The 22,193-nt window shown below is 39.8% G+C and overlaps 1 protein-coding gene across 3 annotated transcripts in view; it reads right to left on the bottom strand.

Annotated features, from left to right (window-relative positions):
• FNDC3A (fibronectin type III domain containing 3A) overlaps nucleotides 1–16,697 on the bottom strand; it is a 111,999-nt gene extending 95,302 nt beyond the window's left edge. For 2 of the 3 annotated variants that reach the window (XM_057367356.1, XM_057367358.1), the window contains exon 1: nucleotides 16,481–16,549. The gene's annotated coding sequence lies outside the window, so the exon portion shown is untranslated. Of the gene's footprint in view, nucleotides 1–16,480; nucleotides 16,550–16,634 lie in introns of those variants that run through there. The other variant, XM_057367357.1, reaches the window with a different exon arrangement.
• Between the last annotated feature and the right edge of the window lie 5,496 nt (nucleotides 16,698–22,193).

The raw sequence follows: 22,193 nt of genomic DNA, 5'->3' as shown, positions 1-22,193 counted from the left end.
GCACGAGASGACTCACACAGTATTAAAGTGCTGTAGGCTTCTTGTACAGCTTCACATATACAGGATAGTTTAACTATACTGAAGGTTGTCCTACTGTAAAACTAGTAACTTCATGAAAAAGCCTTGTATCATTATTTTAGATTATTCATTTCCCTTAATGGTATAATCTACAAAGACTTAAACTGGGGAGAAAGAAAAATCTCCCTAGGTTAAAACAGCGAAACCTATCTGTGATTACTTAACAATTTATCAGCGCCTATGCCAAATTATTTATACYTGCTTAGCCAGACTAATTGGTCTCTCAAGCAATAATGACTGAGTTTTTTATTCCTACCTTACTTTAAAAGCTTTCCTCATCATCAAACTAATCCACCACACTACAGTCCCCACCACTTCTGCAGGTGGGCAGAGAGCTAATGAAAGCCACTTGGATCATCTTTCAAGCCAGAAAGTTTGATGGTAAGCTTCCCAGGATATTATCCAATGACTGTTTAACGTGAAATGAATGCACAGCCTGGAAGCAGAGGTTAGAATCAAGGCATCTGTACTCCCACAACAGCTACAAGGCTTGATACTGTGTCACTTCTTGGTCTTACAGCTCCAAATATTTTATGYTGCTATCTAAAGTGTCATAAGACAGACATACTCCAAGCAGTAGTGTAACACACTCCTGAACTAAGCTGGCTTGAATTTCATCAGGTTTAAGGTGAATGTAACTCATTATTCCCAAGCCACCATGCTAACAACTAGTGTCTTATATCAGAAAGCACTAATTGCCTTTATTACAGACTTTTGACTGAATTCATAACTTAGGATGCACTGAGTGCTATCACCATTTTTTAGACATAAATCAAAATATGTCTTATCAAATTGAACACCAGGGAGAGTTAAACATAACCTAAACTGACTAAAATACAATGTCATTATGACTTGTTCAGGCCTTCCAAGGCAAGAGCAGCTCTCGACATGCCTAACATCTAGGCCTCAGGTTCATTAATTTCTGAAATAATTTAGGTTGAAAAATACCTTTAAGATTATCAAGTCTAAGCATTAACTCAGCAATAATTCATGTCCCTAAGCACCATATCTACATATCTTTTAAATACCCTCAGAGATGGTGACTCAACCATTTCCCTGGGTAGCTTGTGCCAATGCTTAACAACCCTTTAGGTGAAGAATTTTTTCCTGCTATCCAACCTAAACTTCTCCTGGTGCAACTTGAGGACATTTCCTCTTGCTCTGTCACTTGTTTACCTTTGCTCTGTTACTTGTTACTTTGGGAGAAGACCCCCACCTGGCTATACCTTCCTTTCAGGCAGTCACAGAGAGTGATAAGGCTCCCCTCTGAGCCTCCTTTTCTCCAGGCTAAACAYCCCCAGTTCCCTCAGCCATTCCTCACAGTGCTTGTGCTCCATACCATTCCCCCAGGTCTGTTTGCTTTTCTGACACACTCCAGTGCCTCAATGTCCTTACAGCGAGTGGCCTGGAATTGAACACAATACTCGAGGTGTGGCCTCACCAGTGCCGAGCACAGGAAGACAATCCCTGCCCTGATCCTGCTGCCCACCATATTGCTGATACAGGCCAGGATGCCACTGGCCTTCTTGGCCACCTGGGCACATGCTGGCTCATGTTCAGCCACTGTCAACCAGCACCCTTAGGTCTTCTTCCACCAGGCAGCCTTCCATTCTCTTGCACAGGTGTTTAATGACTTGATTTGTATGAAAATTAGGTCCCTACAGGCACCCAGGTGCTTAGGTGGTAGTTAGGTGGGGGGGGGGGGGGGGGGTTTCTTGACAATACAATATTAGATTTCTCTGCAATGTCACCGAAGTAGTCTTGAAGACTTAAGCTTTAAATTTCACACCAGTGTGGGTCTATACTGCACATTTATCAAAAGCCTTTGCCCCATCAGTAGTTGAGAGGCAGCAATCCGTACAAGACAGTGCACATAATATGGCTGCACAGTAAGACAAGGTATGCTCACCCATTGCAAGTGCTTTTTTTTTGTTTTTTGCTATGAGGATAAGGAAAAATACCAATTTGAAAAAAGAGAATGTGTGGCAGGAAGAGCAGTCAGCTAAAATGGACAAAAGGTTGGTACCAAGCTAAGCAGAAGTGCTCAACAAACCTATCTTGGAAATAAATTATGTCACATTCAATGTAAGGATCTCAAATGTGTGCAGACAGAGATAGACGAGCAGATCCCAGCATCTGGCATTCAAGCCTTCTTGAAGATATCTAGGCAGACCTTTGAATAAGACTTGCAAATAACTTGGGTCCTAGGAAAATCTCAGAGGTCTGTAAGAAAACTAGAAGTTTTGCATTAAATACTGTGTTGTGAAGGTGACATTCTAGACCTGTTAGCAAACATCAGTCTGAGGCCAAATAAAAAATGATCAGGACTGGATGTTATTTGTAAAGAACTAAAATACAATTGATTGAAAAAACCCTTGTCCAATTAACTTCATACAAACCTTCTGGTGATGGATATTGCTGAAAAAGGTACTAATAAGTGGACAGGAAAAACAATCTTAAAATCTTATTTGGCAATACAGATCATTTCTCTTCAACAGGAAGACAGAATARAGATTACATGGATTAAAACTGGATGGACAGTCCTTAAATACAAACAGCAAATACAGAATTGTTGAGCCATGTGAGTTTCCAATAAGAAGGGAAGGTATCAGTTCCTGACTTCTCATTACAAAACTTGATTTTAAGTTGGCTCTCAGAAAAAAAAAATTAAAAAAGGTAAGTCAAAAGGAAATCTGGAAATGACAAGCCATGACAGCGATAAGAGACTGTCATTTCATTCAAGTAAAATGGCATGAATAGCTTAAAAATTTAGGCATAGCAAAAGGTATTAATGCATAAAGGTAAAAATACTCTTTTTAAAACTAAAAGGAATTAATTCTGTAGGGGTTGATTCTGATAAGGATGGAATATTAAAAGTGGATGGTCAAACACAAGCTTGTCAAAAGGCTTTATCAGTTATATCAACAGGTCGACCTCCCTTAGCAACATGGAAGATAATTTTCCTGCCTCTGGCTGCAAATACCTATCATCTCTACTGGAATAACTTCACAAGCYTTGTCTCCAATTTTCTGACTTGAAATTGCTGCTAGGTGTTCAAAGTGTGAGCAACAACTTCTTGAAAATATTGTTCCATATTGAAAATAATGAAAGTAAAGTATGCGCAGACCATAATTTCAGCCTTAATCGTCATAAAGCTGCTTCAGATGATGTAACTGTCCAAGTCCATCTAGATTCTGGATATACTCAGGACTTAGTGAGGTCTTGAAAAGGGCATAAGAGAAAAAACTTACATTTGGACAACAGGTAAGGTTCACCCCACAGAGCTACTACAAGCAATTCACTAGCCTATTGCCAGATTTCCTGCATCATTGAAAACTTTCATGCAGCAGCCTTCAGAAGGGGTAAAATAACATGTGGGATGAACCAAAGGATTTATTTAAGGCCTACTCACTGCACCATTCTTGTGGACATATTAAAAGGGATGAAGAAGAAGATACATTAGTTGAATAGATAGGTAATTCTCAGTTGCCAAGCACAGAAGCAGCCAAGAAGTACTTTGCTACCGGTGGCACATTAAATGCATGGTTATTTAGAAATCTACACTGTTTCATGCACAGCAACAATTGCTGCATGAACAGCTATTTCATTTCTTGTCTTGCTACTTCATATGCTGAACCAGTAGCAACATTCAAAGTAAATTCACTACAGCAAACTTCATCTACACTGAATCTGCAGAGTCTGTTCTACAATGCAAGGGAAATACAGCGTTTCTTGAGRTTACAATCAAATTGTGTAGGTTAATGCTTTTGAACAAGACTTAGGTTGCAAACTACCTATTGCCTACTACTGCATTAATTTTTCCTATTACCATATGAATTTGAAAATACCTTGAACAAGTTTTCTGAAGGCTGTCAAAGCTGAGACAAAGTGAGCGTATTTACTAGATTTACTGGATTAGATTTGTTTAGACTCCAGGACTTATGCTGAGTAACCTTTAAGGAATGAACTACACTAACAAGGCAAAAGGCTAAACAATGCTAAAGTTCAAGAACTATGTTCCACTCTATAGTTTAGTAAGCAAGTTTGCTTTCCAGAACTCTTATGACAATTTAACTCAATCAATCCTTAAATGCCTTCAGATTTGGTCCTTTAATATTTCCGTGGCATTACTCTCATGTTGTAAAGCACAATACAACTCTGCTTTTTACTCAGTCAGTTGTTCATTAGGGGTTAAGAAGTGTTGTAAAGCTGAGATCATTGGGCAATGCATTCGGAGCACTTCCTCTGCACATGCAAAGGATCAGCATTTCCATCTCCAAGACACCAGCAGCTGATCTTAAGGATAGTCTCTGAAAAATGCATCAGCAATAAATCAGCTGGATCACTGAGGTAAAACAATGAGTCAGAGCATGTGTCCTAMAGCAATGAAGGCATATGGGGCTGTATTAGCAGAGAAGTACAGCTAATGGGCTGAGGGAGGCCATTATTCCCTGCTACTCAGTGGTAATAAGGTGGAATCTGGAATACCACGTTCAGTTTTGTTCTCAAGCACTTCTTCCTCCCACTGTAAGAGAGATGCCGCAAAGACTCTTCCTGGGCTTAGACTCGTGAAAGACACAGAGAAGAATGGAGCACTAGGGCAGACACGGGTCATCGACTAGCTAGATACCACCACCTGAAGGATGCTTATTGAGAGCCTTAAAATCAAACTTTTCTTGGAGGGATGCTGCAAAAGTGTTTGGATCATATTCTGAGACACTTGGTGTGACTCCTGGRGTGTCCTGGGCAGTGCCACGAGTTGGACCCTATGATCATGACAGGTCCCTTCCAACTCAGCAAATTCTATGATTCTGTGATGGACACGCACTGCACCACTGGAAATTCTGTCTGTCCATAAAGATGAAAAAGGATATCTTGACAAGGAGAGGGGTGTTGCATTGGCATACATTGCCCTGAGAGGCTGCAAAATTCTGACTCCTGTAGATCAGATTACTCCTCCAAAGAGGGGTAAACACATGCCAGCACAAGTCAAACTCTTGGGGTGTGAGAAGAAAGTATCTTTGTCACTGAAAAATTCCCTGTTGAATTGTGGTTTTCATCCCTATCTTACCCTTTTGTGTGTGTGTGTTTGCTTTATAATATACATATATTAATAGACTATCATTAGCATATAATTTAAAAGACTACACATATTGGAGGTGCATGCTCAAAACATCTSTACTTCTGGGGTGCATGACAAAAAATTTGGAGACCAATGCCATAGAAAATCAAAAGCTGACCACACAAGGTCCTGACAAAGGGCTAAAGAAGGCAGTCTCCAAGGTCCTGGTCAAGCAGAATTGTCCTATAAATTCCAGAATATTGGTCACACAAAATGCAACACATAATGCCAGAGTTAAATGGTTTACAGTAGATCAGAAGCCAGAGAGGGGACCACAGCTTGCCTCCACGCTCTTAAAAGATATCAGATCCTCATGTCAAATCTCAAAGCAATAAAAACAACACTAATCAAAACTCAGATGTGGATACTTAGGGTTCAAACTTTGGAAGACATACCCATAACTCCGTCCATAACAGAATTGCTTTATAAGCTGGCCTTTGCCCTAAGAAGAGGAAGGCTGCATTAGAGGATAGTTATGAATCAAGAAGTTACACTTTTGCATTAAACATCCTACACAAACAGGCTTTCCATTTTGGTCTAGATGTAGGCATTACAATGATAGATGTAGTGATAGCTAATAACAGTGCTGCGTACAAGAAAAACATATGGGCCACTCCTTTCCTAGAGATTTACTGCTTCTTCTGGTTATTGAGTTTGATACAAAATACAATTAATTGTTTCTCCTCCAACTGGAGGACTTACAAGACCACACTCCACAGCGGTATCGCTGATGCCTACTGGAAGAGAMACTTGCATTGCTGCTTTTTTCCTCAATTTTTATGATATATGGAGTACTGCTTCCCTACCCACCTACTTATCATCACAATACTTACAGCAACTTAATACTCTTTCCCATCCTAATTCTGTCAAATCTAGGGAACAACAGACACAAACTTTCATTATCCCAGAGAGCTGTATACAAGAGCCTTGACTCTATACAACACAAGGACCAAAGTCTAAGCAGGTACAAGACAAAAGCACCTAACACAGAAGGATTCAGCGTAAGAAACTGACTTAAGGAAATCAATACTAAATGTTTCTGAATTGCATATTGCTCTTACATAAGAAGTAAGAAACCCATTTTTTCCACAATTTCTTTGTCAGTACTGCAGTTTCATATATGCTTCAACCAGTACATCAAGGTGTGTTTTCCCAGTGGGTTCAGCACAGCAGAGCAGGTGTGCATTCCTTCTTCACCTGTGTCTTTATGCAGCTACACTCTCTCAGGAGCCACAGGCAAGGCTCACCCTCCAGTCCAGGTAACTTCAAGAAAGAATGAAAAGCTTCTCTGAACAGGAGACAACACTTCTTAGGTTTTGCCAGAAGCCAAGAAACGAATTTACAGAACCTAAAAGACCATAAAACCACCACCCAATCCCAATGCATGAAATGCTTTGATTCGGCCTTCTCCAACACAAAGACAGCAGATGCACTTGAAAAATAAGTATCTTTCAAACAGCTGAGGTAAAAAAGCCCTATTTTATACAGATTAGAGCCTCACATCTGACTCTCCTTTGCCAGAAGATGCAACCTACTATTTAAACTTCGCCTGTGACTGAGACAGTTATAAGTAAATACTCATCACGTCCATTCTTTAGCATCTACTGTGACGTTAAATAATAAATAAATTTCGTCTTTATTATTTTCTATGGTCCTTAAGATGTATTTCCTGCCTGATAACTTCAGACTTGTAAAAATTACTATCCTAATTCCTTCCAGTCTGTCAAATTGGCCACCCATTTCAGAATTTATGAGACAAGAGTGGACAAATAGAAGTGCCCAAGATGCACAAATATCMTAAAATGAGGAAAATTCTAGAATATTTCAATGCAGCCCTAGGGTGAAGAGGAAAGAACAAAGAATATACAACAGATGTTAGTAATATCACTTAATGCACTACTRGAAAAAGCTCAGATAGAATGATGCAGCTGGTGTAGAAATGTATTAGAATATAATTACCCAGAGATCCATAAGGTTGTAGCTGAGCTATTAAATTTACGAAGCATGTTGAAGGGTTTTGTGTTTGTTTTTAAGAATCAGAACTGAGCAGAAGGATTTTAATTTCTCCCCCTCCCTGTACATTTACCACATTTTGCAGTCAAAGAGTTTCAGATGCAGCAATTACAGTACACCAGCTTTTCCTTTTCAGTTCTCAACTAATTATTGAATTAATATGCAACTTATTTAAAATATATGCTTTGTTTCTGATAAAGTATTTTTCTTATTTTAGAAATGTTTCCTGGGACACTTGAAAAAAAAATTCCAACAGAATAGAGAAGTATTACTTTTTATTAGAAGAAAGCGGTTCTGTGGAACATTTCTCTTTTACTAATTTGACAATCTCCTTTTAAGTACAATGAAAATAAAATGGCTATTCCCTTCAGTGCTGGTCATTATACTAAAGTCCCATATAGGCAATACAGGAAAATTATAAAAACAGTACCATTTCATAAAGTAAATAAACAAAGTCAAAGTAGGACAGTCACTTAAGAGTAAAGATACGCTAAAGGTTTTAATAAGCACTGGAAGCTCCTATTAAAAAAAAGAATCTACAACATCTACCATGAATATGGAAATACTTCAAGTATTGTCACAGACACTCACTCAACATAATTCTCAAAGTCTGAGAAACACCACTCGGTTCATACCATGTTACCATYGGATGATGAACACTAAAAGGTGTAAAATTAACGCAGTACTCTTATGAAGGAAATACTGATTGCTAAGCAAATGCAAGGTGCACATCAACAGTCAGTTACCAGATCTAACTCGTGCCCAATAGTCACCACCTGATCCACTCAGAGCAAGAATGGCCAAGCCCCACAACAGCAAGCTTGGCATTGTAGGAGTTTGGTGTGCTATACTAAATTAATACTTATTTCATGTTACCTTCATACTCCAGACTATAAACCACAATGATTTAGGAGCAGATTCAAATGCAGTTCACGCATTCATGCCATRGGTACTATAACCTATATGAGAATGCATAGTAGATAATTGGAAATATCCCAGCTGTTCAAGTTTAATCCATTTGTATTTATGAGCCAGCAGTTTTTGAATCTGAGCCAAAGAGGCTAAGTTCTTAATAGTAGGTGATGTAGTAAACGAAACTTTTGAAGGTGAAGAATACATAGAGGAAAAACTAGACAATGGTAAACCAGTCACCCATAAAGGCACAATATGTTCATGGACACTTACTACCCCAGCTTGCCCAGCACAAGTGCTGAATGCTTGACTGTACACAGCAAGACCAGTGCAACTGAGACTGCTTCAAAACACCACAGTCTGGTTTTAAATGTTATTATTATTATTTTGTTAAAAAAACCTAACCCAGTCTTTATCAGGATGTAGTACATATAACTTGAAGATGTTACCTACGAAGAACTCAGTACTTTCCAATTATTTGCTCCTTCCTCTTACACCTTCAAAGAAGTCTAACCTGGTTCTGTTGCTTTTAGTAAGTGGTAAGTGCAACCCTAACACAAGCCAGAATTAATCTGTTAATTTTCRTTGGATCTAATTTAATAGTGTGCATTTTACAACCAATGAGTAAATTGCCAGCAGCTGGGTGCAAACCTATAGCTAGTCTTTAGCCAGTACATTAATCCAATGCACTGACACACACAGGGTGCAATACAGCGACCACCTTTTGTCTTGGAGAACAACTACCATTTAGATACTCATGGGAATCATCCTCAAAAAGAAATTAGGAGAATGAACTGAATAGTGTATTTTTTGCACCACTTATAAAAGATCTGCAATGCAATTCCACTTTATTTATGCTACAATGATCTAAACTGTTTTGTTTTACACTCTTGTAACTCTCATGAATTTCCTTAAACCCTCCTAGTTTTACTTTTATGCCAGCTAAATTAGATTGTACTAAGCCTCTGCCAGGACTGGATTTCCTTCAGTTTGTTTTTTGAAGATCACTTGGCTTCAAAACCAACTTGGCCTTTCCCAGTTAACTGTTACTCTTGCCTTCATTTCTGTTTAATAACATGCTTAGTTTTTGAGAAAACAAGCAAATTCAAAGCCAAGAATCAAGCTACTTCCTCATTTGTTATTGACTCCTTCTTCTTAGAAGCTATGACTAGCAAGAACAAATTTCCAATCCAAATTTTCCTATGGTATCTTTAAGGCAAACTAAAAACATGGGTATATTTTTCTTAATGCCCACAACTGGTCAGTGAGATGAATTTATTGCAAAGACAGCCACTGGTGTTAGAGCTACAAAGAGTGCATGACTCAAGCAGAATGAGCAGCTTTTAAAGAACTCTTATGAAACAGCTTTTTCCTGTTCATTCAGAAAAATGAAAACTGTGCTATCCAAATGCAAGATGACGTGGCATCAATGAGGCTACAAGTCTAAGAGACTCAAAAATTTCTTTCCACTGATTCTTTTYGGAAAAACAGTAGGTCTCTTCTTGAATAAGGAACAAGACAACAGAATGACAATTCAAGACATAAGAAAACTACTTCTCAAGAGTAAAAATTCACTGGAAAAGAAGGTCTTTTGAGGTCAAAGAAAATCATTTGAGGGGCATTCTTTCATCAAGAATTTCAACTACTGTAAGTCAGTTCTGCTAAATCGTTACAGCAGACCCCACTTGCACCACTGCAAGCAACTGGTCAACAAGGTGAATTAAACTGTAGGACAGATGCAGTTTAAAATTAATTATATAAGAATTTGTCAGTTTTAACACAAGTTTCCTGATGGATTTCACTTTTGTAAATACACACGACTGACAAGTGTAGGAATAAAGAGAGAGGAAGTGCTTGAAGAGGAACTGCTTCTGTCTGTGTCAATGCATAGCATTCATGAAGCTACAGACCATGATAGTGAAAAAGGTCAAGAGGCACCCTGCTAGGTGCTTCACTTTACTAATATTAAACTCAGTCACAACGGCACTGAAGCAGCCACTTGTACCCCATAGAAAAAAAAAACAAACAAAGCAGAACAGTCAAACAGCATCTCAACCTGAATGCAACTCTTGAAGTCTGAATGTGCTACTCATGCAGTTCTCCAGTGGAGGAGTGTCTGCAGCTACTGAAGTGGCAGACCAGCAAAATTAGAGTAGTTTTCTCAGATGATATCAGCATTCCCTTCTCCCAAGTTTCACACCATCCTCCTAGAAAAGTTTTAGTCAATCAAAACACCATGGGACCAACTAGTCTGACTGCCCCATCAAGTCAAGAGGACAAAGCTGCTCTCAGCTTTCTCTATTACACATTAAGTTGCAACACCGAATAGTCGACCATTTGTTAACAACAATACAGTCACAAAAATAGAAACTGATTTGTTTTGGTGTGCATGGTGTGCATAATTAAAGGTACTGGGGTACTCTTAAGATCTATTGCTTGATTTACGGTAACTTATCCTCACCATTGAAATGCCGCCACTGAGTGGAATGTGTATGTATACAACTAATATTCTTATATGGGGGCATAAAAGAAATTAAAACAATATACATAAAAGAAATTAAAACAATATACATTTCAGCTGCATGTAAGACTGATCATTGTCAAGAGTCACTATTCATTTCCACAGCTTTTTTTAGTCCTAACTTCTTAGTACTTCATTTCAACATCTTCAATCCACTTTCATACTAGACTAAATGGGTAAATACTTGTCTTATAGTGTCATCTTTCCCATTTACTTTTTTAATAGAATCTACAGGATTTGCAGAGGCGTGGTAACTCTTGTGTTCYATGACATTAATTCTTACTCTAAAAAATCCCCTAACAGCCTATCAATATGTATTTTGAAATATTAATGAATAATTATAGTCATGGCTCTCTCTCATTGCCAAGACATTGCAAGTCACCAAAGTTTGTGCTCAACCTTCTYATCCACTCAATTTTTGCTTATAGATTAGTTTCCAGCTACATGAACAATTTTTGCAGATCATTGCTACTTGATTTGCTATCCCTACCTAAAATGTGTTCCTCTGCCACAAAGTAAAATTAGTCCACTTGCTATTCTGTTGTCTCCATTTCATTCTGTGAAGTAATCTAGTAGATATAGTTCTTTCAATTAAAAGGACAACAAACTATAAAAACCAAAACCCTGCASTTTGAAAACTGGAAGCTAGTGAAGAAGGATTTGTTTTATACCAAAGGAGCGAGAGATGATATGGAGTATACTATGTYAGCAAGGGAAAATGAGACATCAGCTGGGCAGCAGATCATGCTTGTAAGGTCCTGTATGCCAAGACATAGGACCCAGACATTGGGGAAACTTCATCCCATTTACAAGAAAGTATTTACACTAGCGAACTACAGAGAATTTTTTACTTTTTACTGCTGGTTACTAGATTTGCTAAGTTCATTTTCACTTCAAGTTATTAAAAATCAAGAGCAGATAAGAACTTAGCTTCGCATATTTTAAGTCAACCAAGGTACAAAAAACCCCAAGCAAATTCAAAARGAACTGTTATGCAGAAGGTAAAAACACTGGTGCCCTGCATATTCCTTTTCACTCTCAGTTACAGAATAAAGTTACTATTTATCCATAGCTGTCACAGTATAAATCCTTTTGGACCTTGTTGCTTTCCCAGACGACAATTTCCAGGATGTTGGTAAATACTTTTTCCAAATCATGGAAGACATTGGTTCCAAAGAAATTTAGTGTTTTCTGGCACTGTATTATAGAAACCTGTACATTACCAGAAAGTAAAAGGGCTTGTTTTAATGTTTCTGGAAAGCAGAAGACATTTATTACATGTCAGAAAGTGCTCTGCTTTTCTTACTAATGGCTAATAAAAATTACTTCTACTGGTCAAGCTGGGATTGCAAACTTGTAGATAATTTCATTTTTGACAGCTTGTTATGCCCCAAGAAATTAAGTATTACTAAGGTACAATATTTTCCACTGCTTATAAATTCAGTATTTTGCAACATATCTTTTCATCTGTCCTAAATGCTCTGGAACAATTCTGGCAGCARAGTTGGGGGCACATTCAGTTCTCCTGTTTAACTTCTGCAAACTGCTGTTGGGATGGTGTTTGACACCCAAGTGAAAGAGAGTGTTAACCTAGGTGATGTTTTGACTGAAGAACATGAGCAGAAGGTGCACATACCCTGAAGAAGTAAAAACTTAAAGGGACAGAAAAATATAAATTCTGTTAAGCAAACTGGCAAACACATGGCTAGGTCTGTTGAGACTGAGACTGACAAATGGACTGGCCTGCACATAAATAGTGAAAGTTTACTTGGAGCAATGAAAGAAGAGGGCTAAGCATGTCCAGTCTAACTCAGTTTGAAAGGCACTATGAAGACATCACTAATAAGCATTGTGCTAAACTTTAATACAGTAGTTAGAAAATGAAAGGATATTCCATTCCTGAGGTACTGCAGTTCTGAATACAAAAGCTTTCTAAACCAATACATCCAAGAAAGGTAATAACAGTCCTCCATATAACTGTGCAATCGAAGTGAACACCAACAGTTCCTGCAACATGTGTTGTAACCAAACCAGATTATCAATACAACCAAGAAAAGGTGCATAACCTAACAAGTGAGTACATGAAGAGTCCACCAAAAAAGKAACTAGAGCTACACAAAAGGAAATAGAGCAAAAAAACTCTGATCGTTGACAGAAGTGCTTAGCAAATTCTATTTTCATTTACATTTCATTGAAGTAATCCATGACAGCTTAGGAAAATGTCTCCAGATTTTCAGTGGTTACAGGGTCAAGAGTATGTCAACAGCTGGAATATGACCAGATTTCTGGGGGGCAAAGAAAATTACTCCAAAAATATTTGTTCCATCTGAAACTAAACATAAATTAATYGGAACAGTTAGAAATGACAACTTACAARAACATGTAACACTATTTAACTTACAAGAACATGTAATACTATTAAGTGTTACAGACAGTTCCTAAACAACCTGCTAACCTCATCAGCCCTACAAAATACAGACCTSAGGATCACAATCCAAAATACTACTGGACATAAACACAGCCATTAAACTTAATGGATAGACAAGTTTAAGAAAAAAACTGATAGTGTTTTTCAATTGGCAACAAGTGAACATCAGCATTAAGGAAGCTTAAAGTTTACTGTATATGGCAAAAAACAAGCAAAACACCAGTCATTTCTGTAGCTAAGGAAACATTGGCCCCATGARCCAATATCGTTCATGTTTGTGAACAGAAAAAGCAGCAGTGTACTCATTCCAAACTATTACCACTTTCCTGAAATACAGATAGTATCTTTTAGTTAAGCTAAAGACTTGACAGTCCAAGTCAAATATATTTTTACTTAGATCTGGTCCTATAGGAAAAACAATGGCTCAAAATTCAACTCATGTACTRTAAAATGCAGTAAAGTTGAATTTTGCTACAAATTGCCTGGGAAATATCCCCAAGCCAACAGTCTTGAAGAAATCAATGATAAAATATAGAAGTGCTACTGACACCTACAACAGAGAGAATCCAATTCATATTTTAGATAACAGAAATGCACTAATGGAACATTATATTATCTGTAGACATTTTGGCAGAGATTGAACTACACATCCCACAACAATTAGAAGCTGGAAGTCAAAAAAAGATACAAACTTGCTAGAGAAAGATAAGAATTCCCGAGGTTCCAGAAGGCATTGACAAGGAACATCAATGGATGCAGACAATATGTGTGCAAAATAGGCCTGCATCCTCAGAAAAACTGTTCTATTATCTATTTTTCTATTATCAGTCTGACTGGGAATGAAGAAGACTGCATGTTTGTCAGTTCCACCCAAAAAGGGTGACAGGGATGGGTTACAGGATTTGTCACTGACAGAGGTATCAACAGACAAAAGGAACAGCTGCACTTAACACCTTCCCAGAATTCAATATTTCTAGAGACCAACACATTTACAATAGCATACACTATTTCAGAAGTGACCTGCCAGCAAGGTAAGTTGTGGTATCTTCTAGAAGCATTTAGAAGTTAAAACCATTCATGAGAAAATACTGAGAAGGATTAAAAATTGAACCTCTCCTAAAGTTAGGCTTTAAGAGTTTTTCTTAAGTTCTAACACAGAACACTGCAGAAAYATGATCAGTTGTTAAAGTTGCAGTAACAATTAAAAAGGATCTCCTCAAGATCTTGAGCCAAAATTATCATTAGCACAACACTGAGTTAGCTGATATAGGCCCAAATTCAAGTAAAATTAAATGGCCACAAGGCAAAGAATAACAAAGAAAAGCACTGCAAGATCCACAGGACTCACAGCCCCAAAGCAAATGAGTTATTAGTCCAAATCATAATTCAGGTTTCTGCAACTCTATTATATCATTGCCTATAAACAYCTAGAGCTTTTGAGTTTTTAGTTCACAAACTAGTAGAAACTCCAACTTAAAAAAGGTATAAATACCACCAATGGACTGCAATCAGGTAACTTTACTGTTGAGTATAATGACCTGAGCCTCACGTAACTCATAAACCTAGAGCTTGTCATACAGCAAAAAGCTGCAGAAGAGCTCAATTTACCTTGAAAAATCCCGAGACACTCATCTAATTCTGTTTTAATATTATAATCTATAGTAGTCAGCCTGTGACTCTGCTCAAAGCAGATTGCTCACCTCCTGACCAAGTGACCTAAGCAACAGATCACTGAGAATTGGCCTTTCTGAGGATCTGTATCTCTCTTAACTAAGGCTTCATCTTCCAAAAATCAGTGTCCAGTGCCCCAATGGAACTGATACAGCATATCAATTTTTTTCTCCCAAAGTCACCAGAAAAATCATTCTGGTGTGGTTTGCCAAAACAACTCCCAGGTTCAATACATCTGTGTCAAGACGATGTACACACATGTACACTAATTGAATCTAGACTAGATATCGTGTTTTCAAACTTGACCAGCACCCTTCCTGCTCCTTCATGATTCGCAGAAACACCAGCTGTCAAGAACTCTATCCAATTTGCCAACATTCAGTACTAGAGATAGACGGCTACTTCTGACTTTCACATATATGTACAGTTTTCTCCCTACCTTACAACTTGCTACTTCCCCATTCATCATATGATTAAATTTCATAATTATTTGAGATCATTTCCGTAAAAAAATAAAAAAGAGGCAGAAAAAAAAAAGGTAACTGATTGTCCTTTCAGAATTTTAAGGACCACTGATTTGTTGTGACTCATACTATTTCACAACACAAAAAATAAACACATCTATGGACACAGATTCACATCAGTTAAATTTCTATACCGTGTAAAGCAGAAAGTTTCCCACTGCCATAACAACAAAATAGCTTCTTCTAAGCAGAAAGCTTAGCAAGACTGGGTCCTACAGCTTCTAGGACAGAAGCTGCCAAGTACTTAGCAGCAAAAATTTTAGAGATTTTAAGCCTCCTTGAAAATTTAAGGCATTTATAATCAGGTATGTATTTGACCAAATGCAGACTTAAATTCTAAAAACGAAGAACATTTCACAGAAATTATTTCCTAACACGAAATGTTCTGGAACAACACTTGACATCCAAGGTGGCTAATAAATTGCCTTTGACAGGGTTAAACAAATGACTAACACGTCTTGAGGTGCCATTTATAAGGTTTGCTCCTACCAAACACATTTTCCCTTGTTTCTGCTGCTTATTTTCTTTATTTCGCACCATAAAAATCACTTGAAAAGCTTCATTTTTGCTTTTAGTTGGTTTCACTTGCAAAGTTGCCTGGAAGCAACGCAAAGTTTCTGTTTAGGCAGGGTGATACTCAGGTAGGGGGGAATCGGGAGTAAATCTGGCTGAAAGAATAATGCCTCCGCTAGCAGACAAGATGATTACCGTGTTTTCGGGAAGATTGTTTTACCTACAAAGAGAAGCTCAATCCCTTTAGCTAGGCGTTCCGAGAAAACCTTTACGGCTTAAGCGGAGAGCAACAACAACAACACAACGAGAAAGAAGTGTTGAACACCACCACTGCCTTCTCCTCCCCGCCTGTCACAGCCGGCTCAGCTGCTCTGCTCCGCATCTGCGCTCCGCATCTGCCTCTCCCTCCGCCTCAACCACCGCCTCCTCCCGCGGCCGCCGCGCCGCAGCCCGGCGCTGACAGCGGGCGGATCCCCGCGCCCCGGCCAGCAGAGGCACCTCGGAGCGACGGAGGGGAGTGAGACAGAAAGTTTCTTTCGCGCGGCTCCGTCGGAGGCGCCGGTTTCTCGGTCCTCCCCGGCGGGGAGCACAGCTCCTCAGGCGCCGGGGGCAGGTAGCGGCGCTGCCCCCGTCCCCTCGCACCCCTTTCGCCGTCCCGCGGAGGAGAAGGCGGCGGTTCGCCATCAGCGCCTACTCACCGCCATGGCCCCGCGGCTCTCCCGGCTAACGGTCCGCGCTCCGCCGCCAGCGGGCAGCGGCGCCGGGGAGGGGAGCGCCGGGGGGAGTTCCCGATGGCGCAGTTCAGGCATGGGCGGCGCTTTCTCCACCCCTTTGCCCGCCCACTCAACGTACCTGCGCTGCGGCCGTCGCCGCTCCGCCGCCTCTTCCTGGCCTTCCCGCACCTGTCACTGCCCCTCGCTCCCGCCGCCGCCGTCGCCCCCGCCCCCGCCCCGCCGCCTCAGCGCTGCCTTCCGCCTCGCCCGGCGGCGCGCGGCCGCCATCTTTGGGGAGGGCTGGGGGGGCCGCGAGGGGGCAGTTGCTCGGGCGCGCAGTGCGCCTGCGCGGCATCCTCCCGTGCGGGTGGGCGCGGGTCGGAGGGAGGGGCGAGGGCACCTTATATGGGCGTGGCATCTACGGGGGGCGTGGTCTGTGGGGAAGGGCGCGGTCTGTGCAGGGGCGTGGTCTGCGGGGGGCGGGACGGGGTCAGTGGGGCTGGGGTTCGGCTACAGGGAGCCTTGACCTTAGCCTTGTATGGGAGTCTGGGGTCTTACTGACACAAGTAAGCCCTGTCTAGCAATAACAAAAACATCCCTATATTTAATCAGCCCTGTGTTCAGCGTAAACCCAAAACAGAGCCCCGTTCCAGCCACTGTGGAGAAAGTTAACTCTASCCCAGCACATTCCACCCCTTTTTCCATACTGTTTACATTATGCCCAGACCCCATGCTACTCAATACAACTTCACCCATCACCACCCTTCTTCCCATAATTTAATACACTGATATGTCATCCCTCTAGTTGATGAACCACCGTTGCAAAATGTCCATAAAATGTCCTTTGAGTTCAGGCAGTCCATGAATTTGGGTTCTGCCAGTTATGGTAGTTGCTTGGAGGAGGAGGGGTGTGTTGCATGGAAGTACTGGGCACCAAAGCCACCTCACTGATGTACCTGCACTACTTGTTGTAAGGTTTCTCCTCCATTCTTTTGGGTGGTTTCTGCAGTAGTAATTCCTGTAACGTGCCACTGAAATCATGGKGAATGGGTCTGGGGTGTGCCCAGGCTGGGCTCTTGCTGGGTAGAGTGAAGGATAAGAAGGGCTGTYTCTTTCCTATACAGCTGTTATTGCAGTGAAAGTCAAAGGGCTGATGTGGAACAAAGCAGGACTGTGGGCACCTGAGGCATCCCCTGCCTGCTGCCCATGCACGCAGTGCCCAACATCTGAGAGGAGAGGGGAAGAAACATGCTTTTCCAGGCACTTGTGCAGGGTGGAACTATCTTTCCTCAAAACCTGCAATGTTGAGCTGGTGTCCTGAATGCTAATTTGTGATTATSCTTTGCTTAATGTTTGTCCTTTCAGCCGTTATGGAACAAAACTCTTACTRCCGTGTTTGGCTTAATGACCTTCTGCAGCAGTGGACCAAGCAGAATGAGATGTTTTATAAAGTGGCTTTGTTAATTTTCCTTAAAGTTCTCTGTTATTAACTTAATAAGTTCCTATTTCTCTTGCATTTCAGCAGTGTTCATATCATTTTGACAGCTTCACAGCAGGCAGAACGTAGCTTCTGTTAACAAAGGATGCACCAACCAGTGTTTGGTAATCTCCTGGTTTCTCACTATAGGCCCCCTTTCCAAAATTCAGAATTTTACTGCTGAATAGCATACTAGACTATGGTATCTCAGATCTCAACAAACTAGAGAGACTTGGGACTGATCAATATTTGGATGAACTACCTCGTTAGATACTGCGGAAAATGCTGCTGGTGATTCATTCAGTGGCATTCTTCCGTCTATGAGTCAGGGCTGAACAAATGCCACTGCACAACATTAGTGGGTCGTACCATTCAGGGGCATAAACTGGAGATTTTTGCCAGTTGAAGTTGTTGGAAGGGCACTGATTTTCCCACCTTTTTTCCAGTTTCAGTATGGCTTCCTGGAACTGGCCAGCAGTTTCACTGGAGTACAGCAAAGGGTTTCCACAGTTCCTCTTGTCAGGCACCACTCACTGGTGGTGATGGGGTCGAGAACAGCAGTGGCAGCAGTGGCCATGGGCACCACTGTAGGCAGCGCAGGTCCTAGCTTTGCATCAGATTTGCCGTTTTGAACGGATGATGCAGCACTGATTGCTGAGGGCCCTGGGGAGGGAGTGTCCTTCATTCCTTCTCCTGTCTTCCCAAGGGTGCTTCCCCTGCACTTCCCTTTCAGGTGAAATCAAGAAATCTGTGCAGTGTTTTGGCTGTATGTATGCAGACATACATCTGGGACAGGGGATAGATGAGAGTGTTTAGGACTCTTTTCCCCATCCAAATACTGGTCCTAGGTAAATTTGTACCTTATGGCACAGTCCTTCACCTGCCTCCTTCCTTTTTAGGTCATAGATGTATAAGTAAATGTACATAAAATTCCATTTTCTGCTGGAAACCCAGTTAAAGTTACCTGGAAATCATTCTGAATAATATTAAAAACAGGTGAAAGGCACTGGGGAGCCAATATAAGGACCTCTTTTCCTTCCTTTAGGGCTTGTGAATAAATTGATTTTTCTAAACCAAAATTAGACTAGATTGGAATTATTTACAATTTAAGTTGCCTAAATGGTTCTCAGGTACTTCTAGACAATTGACCAAATGCTCTTCCTTTTATTCACTGCAGAATTTCTCAGAAGGGTTCATTCAAGACAAAATTGCTTTACAGKAACATACCAGACACACATCCAAGTGCTAATGACGAACGTTTATGAAATTGATATTGTAGCTAAATCCAGCAGAGGAAACGTGAGGAGACAAATACAGAAACGTGGAGTAGCCCCTTAATATACAGTTGTGACTGAAGAGCAACGCCCCCCTTCTTTGGCTGTCATTTTTTTCAGTCAAATGAAGTTACTTCCTCTAGAAAACTGTGAATTGCTGTTAAAACAGTCATTATTTCAGTTTGCATTAAGTTGTATTTATCCAGCCGAGTATGYAGCAATCTGGCACTGGGATCAGAACTGACCAACTCATGCTACTCTTACAATCTACATCACTTGATCCAATCCTCCAATTTTCTCCATCCTTACAAGATTCCCCATCCCTGGAAACATTTAAGGCCAGGTTGGATGCAGCTCTAATAAGCCCGATCTAGCTGAAGATGTCCCTGCTAATTGCAGGGGAGTGGACTAGAGCTTTAAAGATCCCTTCAAAACCAAACTATTCTATGAAGCATTTAATAGTTAAATGGGGAAAACCTCGAGTTCTGAAGTTAAAATAATATGGCTTAAGTTGGAAGATTCCGCAAGTTTCTCACGCACAGCATTAACCTCCATAGTTGCCACACGTCAGCTGAATTTGTAATCAACTGTAACACCTCTGCCTACAAGAGGGAGAATGGCAAGCTCTCTCAGTAGTGGCAGTTCTGCTGCTGCCACATGGAGCTTCCTGAGCCAGTGAGGGCAGTGGTTGCCAAATGTAGATCAGCAGACCTGCAGTCAAACTTTACAGTGTCTTGTGTACACCAACAAACAGGTTTGTCATCTCAACTTTGTTTGAAAAGACCAGTGGCAACATTCACCCTGGTCTCACGGGCCACAAGGAGAGCAGTTTGGATGGACTGTGGACTATGAAAGCCATGAGTTCAGTAGCACTGCTGCCTCCTACCAGGCAAGTAGCATTACTGTAATGCACAACAATTAAAGAAACATGGCTGGTGTTTATTTCTAAAACAAGTAATTAATATATGAATATAACTCCCTGAAAGTAAACATGCTATRGATGACAATGGTTTTATGAGGTGAATGAGGTTTAATTTTGATATGTTGGCAAAAAAATTGCAGAAAACTTTATTATCATAAAGTTGACACTGGTTCTTCTGTCATCAGAGTTGCATATACTTCTTTATGTGTCCAGAWTGCTTTCAAAGAGGATGCCACTCAGTATAAACTATTTGCTAGTTTCTGATTTGTATAAAAGGCTTTGAACTGTCAAAATCCAACTTTAATATCAGAATGGTTTACCAAAATAAAAGTTTGCTGACAGCAGTTTAATGCTAGGCATAATTCACTTCAATGGTAAAATATGTGTTTGTGAAGAAAAGGGAAGATTTAATTTATAGGATCAGCTGTGTTTTTACACAATTTGGTAAATTAGTAGAAATCAAAACACATTGAGAAATKACATATAATAAAATGTTTATCATGTCTCTGGTTTTTGACACTTGTGGAATAAGTACTGTATGATCTATTTTACCATGTTTTTTTCTCAAAATGCTGACAGACACAAATCCACAGCTCATTGTCTTCTTTTTGCTTTTCAGGACATGGATGATGAAATAAATAATTCTATGACAGGCTTGAACCAGCTGAAATTTTAGACTGATGGTACCAAAAGGAAAGGGAGGATTAAATGGATACTAATACTAATTCTTTCAGAGGCAAGAAAATTCAACCATTCAACTCCTACATTACAGAAGTAACTCGAACACAGAATCAGGAATTTGAGGGAAATCRCAGGGTTTTTTTAAAAAAATTCAGAGGTTAGCTGGAATATGCCATTTCCCTTCTACTGACTAATTTAATTTTCTGGAAGAAATTCCCTTTATTTCAAAGGGATTACTTTTAGAACTGGTAYTGAATAACAAGAATGGCTCTGGAAATGTGACTTAAAAAGTTCAAGCACTAAACCAAACCAAGCTGCTCAAGAAAAATTATTGAGTCAAAAATTTTTAATCTTAGTGCCATGATTTAGACTTCAAAAACATTCATTGGGGCACACATAACAAAGCAACCTAATTGTGTGGCATTTGTTTTTCTGATATGTTGATTTGCCAGCAGGAAAAGCAAAATACATACACACAAAGATAAAACACATCATTTAGAACTCAAATAATTTATCTTACTTTATTAAAATGGAAAAAAATATTTGGTACGAACTAACTTGTTATAATATTACTTTTCAAACTCAAAAAAGTCAAAAAACCAAAATGCAAACAGTGAAAAATGCCTCACAGTTATGTTCACCTTGGCATTCTTGCAACTGATCTTTTTGTACTTGCAAATCTTTGTTGAAATCAGACACTTAGTTGAACTGTGATTTTCCCATCATGAATTAAAGCTATGTTTTCATATTAATTTTTGCCTTGAAGTGATATTTAAAACAGTTGTAGACACCAATAAAGCAATATCTATTGGCTTCATCACTTTTAGAAAGCACTGATGTTTGTTTTGGCTTTGTGAGCAGAGATATTTCTGAACTGTCTTTAGTGATCTCCTAGTTAACAGTTGGCTTGTGATAGACAAGGCTGAATAATCAGCCAGCCCTAGTTGTAATCAAATTGTTTACCAGAAGCATAATTTGAATTTGTGCTTCTGCTCACTGTTGTTTGGAAATAATTTTGTAGCCTTCCTTTTCAAACTATGGTGAAAGGTTAGACATTAAAAGATCCATTGTATGGAAACAGAAAAATCAGATGCAGAATTTAAGTGGATAGGTTACTGAAGCACATTTATTTAGGACCTTTTTCCTTCTTGAATATTCAGGAATTTCTTACCCAGGTTTAGATTTTTCCAGGGGATTTGCTCTTTGCATAAATGGTAGCTTTTATCAGACGGATCACTGAGATAGTCCAGTGTGAATTTCTTTCTTTTGCTGAAGAGCTGTATCTGGCAGAGTTTAGGACAGACTGATTGTGCTTAGCACTTTTTGACCTAGTTGAGTAGAGGA

Source organism: Malurus melanocephalus, unplaced genomic scaffold (genome assembly GCF_030028575.1).
Source record: "Malurus melanocephalus ecotype Western Australia unplaced genomic scaffold, MMel_1.1 scaffold_78, whole genome shotgun sequence".
NCBI lineage: Eukaryota > Metazoa > Chordata > Aves > Passeriformes > Maluridae > Malurus > Malurus melanocephalus.
Note: the sequence above shows the minus strand (reverse complement) of the source record. Positions and strands in the feature narration are given on the sequence as shown.